The sequence below is a fragment of the Magallana gigas genome, chromosome 6 (genome assembly GCF_963853765.1).
Source record: "Magallana gigas chromosome 6, xbMagGiga1.1, whole genome shotgun sequence".
Lineage (NCBI taxonomy): Eukaryota > Metazoa > Mollusca > Bivalvia > Ostreida > Ostreidae > Magallana > Magallana gigas.
This window is the reverse complement of record NC_088858.1, coordinates 48,165,235-48,177,181: the sequence shown is the minus strand read 5'-3', so window position 1 is coordinate 48,177,181 and position 11,947 is coordinate 48,165,235. Positions and strand designations below refer to the sequence as shown.

General features: G+C 33.8%; 1 pseudogene; it reads right to left on the bottom strand.

Moving 5' to 3' along the window:
* Positions 1-742: 742 nt before the first annotated feature.
* LOC136276404 (uncharacterized) lies at positions 743-2,161 on the bottom strand (annotated as a pseudogene).
* Between the last annotated feature and the right edge of the window lie 9,786 nt (positions 2,162-11,947).

Sequence of the window (11,947 nt, the reverse complement as noted above, 5' to 3'; positions counted from 1 at the left end):
AAGGTCTTGTCAGAATGAATACATATGTGAAGTATGAAAGCCTTAGCACCAATTTTTAAAAGTTATGGCCAAGGTTAAAGTGTGAAAATGCTTGTAAAAGTTGATCAAACTTCATGGTCAATAGGTCAAATTTGGTGTTACCGCAAAAAAGGGCTGATCATAAGGGATACTTTTGTAAAATATGAAAGCCAGACCCCAACACACTCAAAAGTTATGTGCAATTTTAAAGTTTTTGCGGACAAACAGACAGACCTATGGACGGTAAGGGCAAAAACTATGTACCCCCAAATCTTCGATGACAGTGGCATAAAATAAAACTGCTATTGCATAAAAAATTGCATGTACTCTATTACCACTACATTGAGTAGGATCCCCACCCGCAAAATTGAATCTGTGTTGGATTTCTGGGCATTGGGCGAGGCCGAGTGAACATCTCTACTTTAGTTCCTCAAACAAATAAAAGATAATGTTTTCAACATTGCGTACATGTATAGAAAAGGTAACGCACTACAAGATGCGAAGCTTAGTTCCACACAATATTTTTAAAAAAAATAATTTCTAGCAATTTTGCCCAAACGCAAAAGACAGGTAACAAGATTAAAACAATATATGTATATATACGTGTATGATGTGAAACACTGGTAGGTATGTTTAATATCCTGTAATTGTACATGTATAAATCTGAGCTGTCACTGTTTCTAAGTGTATCTTTCAACAATATCCAAACGTCTTTGAAAATCAGCTATTCAATACTTTGACAATCCCTGTGAAATTCTTGTTCTAAAGCATTTTGGCATTCTTGACTGATCATTGTGGAAAGGGATTCAAATATTGGCCTGCCTTCCTCAACAATGAATTCATCTACAAGTCCCTCAACTCCATAGTTCTGCATATTTTCATGTTCATCCAGACCAACTGGGTTTTGTAACTGCCCTGAAGTCCATAAAATTAATGGGGTTGACTTTACTGTGCGCAGTCTATGCCTAGCCCATGCATCACTCCAAAATGCAAGCTTTCTGTTGATTTCTGAACAGAATAAATAATTGACAACAGCTAAATGAAGTGGGTTGAGGGAGTCCAGAAAACCAAGGTCCTCCATATGATAAAATAAGTTATAAAAATATACAAGAGCCCCATCGTACACGTCTCTCCAAAATCTCTCAATGCGCTGATTGTGTGTGCTTTTTCTGGTAAGCATACTCCCATGACCTTTTTGGACAACATGTAGTCAGCCACAGAAATATTTTCCATACTTTTATCTGATCTAACCCGATTTGGTAAACCATATTGTTCCACGCCTGACAAAAAACACTGCAGTACTGTTTAGCTGTATTATTGTCTGTGCATCTTAAGAACATCACCAGTCTGCTAAAACCATCTATTCCGCCAACAATTATGAATCGCCAACGCACAAGTTTATGATTAGTGTCTATGTGCCATAAATGGTTTGGGCCCGTTACATTATAAACACGTCTGTGAAGTCTGTCAGCTTGTCTCTCACAAACACCACGTTCATCCATTCGATGTTTGCTTTCTCTTAGTCTCCACCTAGGAACCCTTATCCCTTTTAAAGTTATCATCTGTCTTAAGAGATTTTCTCCACAGAGGGGGAAATCTTTTAAAATTTCCCCGAGTTTTAAATCGACGTCATTGTCGGATATTTCTGAAAAATTCATTTTACTAAGTCCATACTGTGCCATTCTTCTGTAAATCGTTCTTTTTGACACTGAGAGAAGGTTTGAAATGTAAGTAATTGTGCATCCATTTTCAAGGAACATTTCTAATATCATACATCGGAGGACCACACTGAGGCCATACCTTTTTTGGCTTTTCAGTTCCATATTTCACACACTCGTTTCTTAATCTCATCATATCCCTTGTATTTGAGATTCCCAAAGTTTGGAATTCGTGTGCAGATAATTTACATACAATATCTGTGGTTATTTTTTCAGCCCTGAACCTGTCGTGAAACAGATGTAAGTTTAAATCCTCCAATACCTTTCCTATCAACCCTGTGGAATGTGCCGCCATTTTGTTTAGGAACATTTATAATAAGAGCGTCTGTGTAAAATTTAAGTATACCAGCATATAATAATGAACCCACAGCATATAATAATTGAACCACAGTATATAATTATGAACCCACAGCATATAATTATGAACCCACAGCATATAATAATGAAACCACAACATATAATAATGAACCCACAGCATATAATTATGAACCCACATCATATAATTATGAACCCACAGCATATAATAATGAAACCACAGCATAAAATTATGAACCAACAGCATATAATAATGAAACCACAGCATATAATAATGAAACCACAGCATATTATAATAAACCCACAGCATATAATTATAGAACCACAGCATATAATAAAAGACCCACAGCATATAATAATAGACCCATAGCATATAATTATAGAACCACAGCATATAATAATAGACCCACATCATATAATTATAGACCCACAGCATATAATTATAGAACCACAGCATATAATAATAGACCCACAGCATATAATAAAATCACCTAACATAAGGCAGCCATGGCGTTCCATAGATATGAGGCTCTTCATATTAATGTTTATGAGCAATCATAAAAATGAGAGTTCTCTCCGCTCTTACAACAGATCAGTGTCTTCAAATCAGAAGAAATCTTAGAGCAGTACACTATCGAGCATGGCATCCGCATCTCGTCCTGATGAAAACAAAGCCTTAGTGCCTATTACCGGGTCATCTAACGTAGAAACTACTTTCCAGGTACCTAGAGAAGTTGATTTGACATCAAATGTTGTGAACATCGCCAACCAAACACAGCAAATAAGTCCAAACACTGGATTTTTTAACAATTCTTCCTTCAGTAACTGTACTTTTAATTTCTCGAAGTAAGAAGATGGCTGACTTCGGACCAGATAACGACGTTGTTTATTATGCCTACGCTAATAAACATTTCATTAATGTTAATATTTGTTAACTGTTAAACGAATTCAATGTTTTGACTTGTTATTAAAAATTGGTTTTTTTTAACATCAAACACAAGAAAAAAATTAAATTTTTCATTTAAAATTAATAACGTTATGCACTTTATTTTGTCTGTATTATTTGGCTGTTCCAATGGCTCTTCCGTTAATTGCGCATTACAAGTAGAATTAGGCGGGGATTTTGAAAAATAGATCATAATAAGAAAAAAGGAAATATGAGTAAAAATGTAAATTAAAGCATTGAATCCTTAATAGCTTATTTTTTTAAGAAAATGTATTTTACAGGTGGAGAAATCGTGGATAGTGACACCTGTTACAGAATTAAAGCTTTCTTAAATCTAAGGTTTATTTGGAATGTATACGAAGATCTTATTTTCATGTAAATAGAAAATATAAATATGACAGCCACTATAAATTAACAGAGTATAATACTCATTACCACAAATATATAATATATATTGGTTATTAGTTCTATTTTCCTGGTCAACTGACATAACAGTAAACATTAATATCGTAACTGTAAGTGTTGAATTCAGAAACAGAGGAAATTCTGGTTGATCAGACGAGAGCCTTAGAATTAAATCTTTTCAATAATTCCAAAAAAAATGAATACATAATTAATGGTTTAAGACTAATTTTAAAAATTTCATTTGCAATTGAACTGCGGCATTTTAAAATCATATTTATAATGTGAATGATTGTTGGGCCTATTCAAAGACTTACGATGTCTGCAGTCTCCACACCCACAAATATAAAAAAAAACTTTGCCTCTGCTTTTTTCTTGTACATCTATATATTAATTTTTAACACATCACTGCCATATGAAACTATTTATTGCATTGATAATTTAGCTAAAATAACCAAGGATAACTTTCATCCATACTGTCAATCTGCACTTAGAAATCTTTAAAATGCCTTGATAAGTGGTGTTTTCTATTGAATTGTTACAAGCGTTTTTTGAACTCTGATTTGTAAAGACTTTTGTTTAAACCAATTACGGTTGGTAATCTGGATTTGGAATAAAAAGTGTTAGGGTCGGCGCATAAAAAATAGGGTCGGTCGGGAAACCGGAAACACACATATTTTTTTGGGTCATAATAGATTATACATTTCGGAAGACTTATACATCATATAATGTATACAATCTTATCGTTTGGAGAACCAAGTTAAATGTTCATGTTCATGTTTTCCGGCTTAGTTGGAATCAGGCTTGGGGTGAATTACATTGTAAAATAATGCATTACATTACCATTATTTCATGAATTAGGGCATTTAATTACCATTACTTAATTTTCTTGAAGTAATGCATTAAATTACCATTACATGAGTAAAGTAATGCATTACGATTACTTTGTGAAAAGTCAATAAGTTTAAAAAAAAGTAATTTAATCAAAGTACTGAAGTACTGTCGGGAGTTGATTTTATTGATTATTATCAATTTTAAAATCAACGATATGTTATTTTGCCTGGCAAGTAGTTTTAATCTGTAATTGAATTACGCACAATCATATTTAATATATGAATTCTCGAACTTTTCCGACAATAATTTCGAGAAAACCGGCCCATATGAATCATGTTGTGTAACATTTAAAGATAGAATTAATTCCATCAAACTGTCAGTAATCGAAATGTTTCTAAAATTTTACACTTCTGGATCCAAGCAATATTGAACTCTAGTCTCGTTCAACCAGACGCTCGGCTGTCTCCGTTAATCTCCGACTACCGAGAGAGACTCTTTCCTTGTCGGAGATTTACGGAGACAGCCGAGCGGCTGGTTGAACGAGACTATATTGAACTCTGACGTAGGAATACATACAACTACAAAAAAACCAATTAAATTGTTCATACTATATAAAATCTGACTATTTTCAAGGTATTTATAAATACGTTTTTTGAAAAACAATGGTACAGCATGCAGTACACCGAATTTATCTATTATTTTCAAGATCTAAGTCTTGTCAGCGGTGATGATTTGTGCTTAGGTCCAAACACTGTTTCACTTTCGGTTTGCCACAGTAACTGCATAGGAGAGTTGATTAAAATCAACTCCCAAAAACTAAATAAAGAGTTTTTGTAAACATTCCATAAATAAAACATGCTTAACATATTTACAGGTTCATGATCATGTTCACTATCAGGTTCAAATTTAATGACTTATACAAGATTGCTGTTGCACTTGTAGTTCTCAAAGTAATGTTGGCCCCGTAACATTTACACGCTAATGGCGGAGTTGACAATCTCTGTTATTTATGTCTCTGATTTTCGGAGTATGATTTTTAATGAAAGGAACGGTTGTATCGTAATTCGTGTAGGTGATGCACGAGTTTACACAAAAAAGTAGTAAGTGGCGAACGGATTTATTTTTACCTATTAATTTTGCATGAATAGCAAATGAAGACAATCGTGTCAGATAAGTCGGTCTTAAAAATCAAAATGTCGACAGTGACAAATCTTTTTATTGTCAAAGTTCTTGGAATCTTATTGTAAAAAAACATATTTCTAACGTCAGATGCCTGTGTTTGTTATCGGTATACAAATGTTCACTTTGTTGTTAACTCAGCAGTTTTAGAGTTTTCGGGGTTTTCATAAAACTTTTATTACGACTACCGTCCGACTTGTGGATTTTTCCTTGGATCACAAAATTGAATAAATCTAATAATTAAAATTATCTACTTTGATATTGTTGTTTGATTTTCCCGGTTAGTAGTAATTTTTAAAAATTTTCCTTGGGGTCTTATTTTACATAATATACCGTTGTGTCAATTTTCTATAATTATGAAGGCTGGGATTGAGTAAAATTTAGACAAAGTATCAGACAATTGCAAAAAAAGCCCAATTAACATAGATTGTAACAACTAATTCAAACTCATAAATTTTGGAAGCATATTTGTAGGAAATCCAGGACAATTACAAATTCAAACTTTCAAGACCCCGTCTTTCAGTACTCTCAGTACTTTGAATTTCTTTGTTATTACTCTATGTACAAATATGTGCCAAATATGCGAGTATTTGATTAAAACAGTCTTTCTCTGACGTCTATACATGTATTGTATTGTACTAAGCAAAACAAATTTTTTCAAAGTCAAGGATTGACTGTGTTGAAAAAAAATTAAATCGTCGGATTCCTCTAAAGAACATTTGTATATACAATCTATTGATAATGGCCAATTCAATAAAATACTGGCAATTTTAGAGAACTGTAATTTAAACAATGTCACTGAGGATGCTAGTAATGAAATTGTTGAAAACCGAAATAAAATATACATAGATGCTGTTAAAATTTCCATGGATTTTAGAAAAAGATGACAAAGAAAAGCAAGCATCAAACAAACATTATGATTATAAGCCCTTAACAAATGCACGCCGCTAAATATCGTCACAGTAAAAATTATTTTTTAGATTAAGTAGCAAAAATTCCGACAAAAATATAAAGATGATAATTTTTTTTATAAAAGTTCTTGATAAGGAACAGTTAAAATAAAAAAAAAATTAGTAAACATTTGAAAAATATAAGAAATAAAAATCCTAAAGAATATTGGAGGATAATTAATAAAAAAGTGTGCAAAAAACATCAATCCATATTGATGATCTATATATATATTTCGGAGACATAAACAAGCCTCCTGAAATCAGTGACGAAATCAACAGCATAGCTGATATAGATATCGCAAATCTACAACCTAGCAATTTAATTGTTCACAAATTGAATGAGTACATTGTCAGTGGAAATCTAAAAAAATATTTTGTTTAAAACCATTCTGATTGCAGACACATGTACAAGTACTCTGAAGTTGACATTAAAAAGATGCTTGAGTTTCTGTAGACAAAATCTAAGTAGTTTTTAGAAATCAAGTCTTCCAACAATCTGTTCGAACTCCCATGGGTACCAATTGTGCCTCATTGTTAGCAGACCTATTTTTATATTCTTACGAAGCAGAATTTATTAAAAAAAACTTGTACGTGAAAAAAATTAATCACTCGCTATGGCCCTCAACTAAACATTCAGATATATCAACGACGTATTATCAATTAACAATTGTTATTTCCATACTTACGTCGACTCGATACATCCCAGACAGTGAACTTGAAATAAAAGATAACACAGAGTCTGCGTCATCTGTTTCATATTTGGATATTTGACTGGAAATGGACATTGATGGTAACCTAACAACAAACATTATGATAAACGCGATGACCTTGAATTTTTCTATAGTCAACTTTCCTTACTTATGTAAAAATATACCTTCATCAACTGCATATGGTGTTTTTGTCTCTCAGTTAATTTGATACACAAGGGCATGCTCTACGTATGAACAGTTTCTAAGGTAGCAAGGGACAGTTTCGAATAAAGTACCCGTCAATATTTTTGTAAAATTGAGAGTTGCTGTACTTGAAGGCTTATGAGTGTTGCTAAAATTCATGAAATGATTTTTAGTGATTATCATTAGTTAGAGGGGTGTCTCTTGTTGAAATTGATATGCAATATGTAGGCCCCTTATGTTAGGTACATGAGAATCAGAAGTAAAATGCGACAACTGCGGCTATGACTGTTGTGCTGACTTTACACAGTAAAATTGCAAGTTACAGACGGGAGGTAAAATAACAGGAAAAGTAGGTGGATGGGACATTGTAAACTATACACCGGTAAGTTTCTGACATGTGATGGTGAAACATGCACGCGGTACGGAAGGTCAACCCTCTGCAGGGAATTAGCTGGGGAGGTCTCAAAAGCTGAAAAATCATGAAAAAAAAGCAAAATATGAAAGGGTCAAAATCTCATAAAAACCAGTATATAGAGAATTTTACAGGTTTTGATTAGTAGTTTTCTTCAGAAATTGGTGATAAAGAGTGAATTAAAGGTATTTGTGCTGAATGGGAACTGAGGAAATTCTAGTTACAGAGTTCCGAAGACATGCATCCCTTGGCTACAATGAATTGTATAAAAAAAACTGTCCCCTGCCACCTAAGGCAAGGCAAGGTACTGACAAACAAGTTGATAAAACAGGACTATCAACAGTCTCGTTTGAAGTCATCTTTTCGTAATTATATGGTCGATAAAACGACATTGACAGCAAATGCAATCTTCCATTGGGTCGCATGCTGATTCATACTAATTAATCACCTATTAGAAGTGTCTACGGATTTGCAGAGAATGCTAGCTCCTCCTAGGCACCCGATCCTACCCCTATCTTTTAGTAGTGACGGGAATCGGTAAGATTTTCATAATCGATAATCGGTTTCCCGCAACTAACTAATTATCGATTATAATCGAAGGTTTTTATATTTTATATATAGTTATGTGCAAAATAAACGTAAATAAACAAGTTACAATGAACAGACTCATTACTAGGCTTTCGTATTCTAATTTACTTAGTATTTCTAGCCATAGAAATTTTATATTCAAAAGATTTTCTTTAGTAGGCAGCCCAACATTATTTTCTTGAAACCAAAATGCGTCCAAATTCGAGAATGTGCTATATTTCCCAAGTAAGAATATGGAGCTCGTCTGACATTTCAGGTCTCACAACATGGCTGAGGGAAAATAATTCCCGAATTCCCCTTCGTTTTTAGGAGTTTTCCGCCAGCGACAGGGACTTTATCTTTTTATGAGATGAAAAACAAGTTGAACGTGTAAAATGTCTGATTTTCCCACCTTTGTAAAAATACGAGGTTACTTGAATTTTTGATGCCAGTTGTTTCGACAGGGGGGTGAAAGGGCTCGGACATGATTTTCAAGCACATGTGTAACTTTGATTAACTCCCGTGCCTTTGTGGATGGCTGTGCTTTTTTGCTACTAAATTGGTTAGGAACAATTGTTATAAAAGTTTTAAAGAGGAAATTCCCCAGAAGTTTGTTTTAAACTCGCTACCCGTATCTAAAGTTGCGTAAGTTTTGGTAAGAATATATAGTAAAAATTAATAGTGATGTGCAACCTTCAGCCATTTTTAGACCGCGCGCCTTTTTAGAGTTAAGATAATTCGCGTCTAGAGTATTCTGTTTAATATGATAGGCGCTCGTTGAAAAAAATCCTCAACCGATTAATTATAATGAAAAGTTTTAAGATCGAGCGTTTTGAATGCGGTAACAATCGACTAATTTTCGATTATAATCGATGATTGGAACATCACTATTTTTAGAGGTTTTTTATGAGGAAATAGCTGATGAAGATAGGTGTCCTCACTTGTTATTTTTCCTCCGGTGTAACCACTTTTTAACGATCTTTTTTTCTACAGAAGCCCCAGTGAATTAAACAAGAAAATATACGCTCGGGCCAATGTTCACATCATTAACATATTAACATTACACTTTTTCCAGAATCAAAATATGAGGGAGAAATAGATGAGGCTATGCCTCACCACTTCTCAAAAGAGAAAGTCTAACATAGTCTCTTAAACTCTTTATTAAGCTACATAGCTAAATCTAGCTATAAAGCGTCGTAATGCTATTAAGACTAGCTTTATTAAGCTATTTGGTATGTGAAATATTGATATAAAATTACACACAAGTGAAAAGCTGTTAATGTGACAGCAAACCGGGTTTTCTTTTCTTATTCTGTATCCATAATCGATTTGTCAACCCGGAATTGATAAACAATATATATCCAGAGAAATGGTGTACCCTATATATGCAATATTCTGCGAGAATATAAATATTTTCAACAGCTGGTATTTTGTTTTCCTCATAAAGTATCAAAAATCAAAATCCAAGTAAAATGCACTCCTCTGATAAACCTATGCCCAACTGATCTGCAAAACATCAACGTCATATTTTGAAAACTGTATGAGACGTTATCCACACAATAAGGGTACCTTATATGAAATATTTTGCGAGAAAATGACGAAGTTCAATATTTTTTCATAAAGTATCAAAAGTCAAAATTCAAGTAATATGCATAACTCTGATAAACCTATGTCCAATTGATCTGCAAAACATCAATGTCTTATATTGAAAACTGTTTAAGAAGTTATCCGTACAATGAGGGTACCCTGTATGCAATATGAGTTCAACAGAAGGTATTTTTTGGATAAAATATCAGAAATCAAAATCCTAGCAATATTCACACCTCTAATATATGTCCAATTGGTCTGCAAAACATCAATCCCGTATCTCGAAAACTGTATGAGGAGTTATCGGTACAATAGGGGTACCCTTTTGGCCGCCGCCCGCCCGCCATTTTAACCATTTAATTTTAAATCTGATGTCTTAAGTGTCAAAAATGGCCACGACATCAAGCCCTCTTTAACAGATACAATGCGAAATTATAAGAAGATCTGAGACAGATTATCGCTCCTGGACCATAGGAGTAGGAGTAGACTAAAGTCTTCCCAATATTAAAACTGCGAACGCTTGAAAAGTATTAACGTCACGTGCACATGAAAAATACATTTAACCACACAATGACAACGAAACAGAGACTCGCTTTCCTTGGGTTTTTACTCTTATTTAACAGGTTCTTTTCCATTCATCATCGAGTATAATGGGTGCTTAAACTATGTTGTTAAAGCATTTTATTGAAATAATCTTAATAGCGAGCGCAGCGAGGCGGCGCGAAGCGCCGCTCGCGTAGCGAGCTCCATAGACAACGTGTACGAACGGAGGAAATTCGAGTTGAAATCTGCACATTGTTCAAAGAAAATTTTATGAGGCCACGTGAAAACGTTCTACTATCCCAGTGATCCTTTGCGGTGCATAGCATCATGGTGGAACAGAAAGTGTTTCTACGGAAAATTCTTACCTCTACATCGCATACATCATTTTCATTTAACAATAAAAAAAAAAAATCCTTCTAAAAACATTACAGTAAACAACACATAAGCTTACGTAAAAAAACTGAACTTTTGCTGACATATGACGTCATTTCCTTCTCCGAATTTGTCCGACAATTTACGAAAACTGTCGAGCGCAAAAGAATGTTAACTATGGCGTCACAAAGATCTCGCGTTTTAATTTCCCGCGATACATTTAGAGGTGGATCAAGCATATGTACTGGATCATGTAGGAAGTACTCAGTATCAGTGTTAACGGTGACTCTTTGGCTGATTAGTTTTGTTTTGATGATTTTTTTTTTTTTGCTTAGTAAATACACATGCAAGTTCCATACTAAATTTATTGTCATATTGATCCAATCATATATGCATACGTTAGGTAGGTGACAAAAAATTATTAAGAAAGAAAAGTCTAATCATTATTAGATCTACGTGCAGCCACGTCATTTTGTAATGAATAGATAAATGAAAAGAATTAAATTGTTAAAATATCTACCGGTACATGTATTTGTTATATAGTTGCATATGTGGTCAAATAATATTGGATATCACACACTAAGAAAGGGGTGAGGGCACATGTCTACAACGCTTATATAGCGTACAAAAATTAAAAAGATTTAAAACAAAATTAATGTCACTGAGGAAAATAATTAAAACACGGGTTACAACAAGGAACAAAATGAGAAATAACAAACAAAATTTATTTTTACTGATTTTAATGATCATTATTAAAAGGTAAAGAAAAGATAAAACATAATTGTATCTACATAAAAAAAAACGGCGTTGTGTTTATCAAAATATTTTAATACAATGTAAGTCTGTTTAACATTTTATTAATGCTCAGTGGTAGTTTGTTTAAGTGTATAAGACTAGGAAGGGGCCATTGGAATAAAAGTTTGATAATTTCAGGTTCCTTGCGGTGGTAAAAGTTTTCGAGACAAAGCCAAAGTTTTGTTGTTAGGGCAAGTCCACGGGTTGCATTTAACAATGATGACAGATGTGTGGTTCCTTCTGCGCTCGCCCCAACGGTCACACCGTAAAACATATTAATATTGGATTAACGAGAGGCCTTTCTGTAATCATGATTCAGCATTCATAAGCCCAAGGGCTTGCGTATGAGAACCAGACCTGTGGAGGATAATTCTAGCGATGTCATTGTGATTACACAATAATGAGAGAAACTGCTA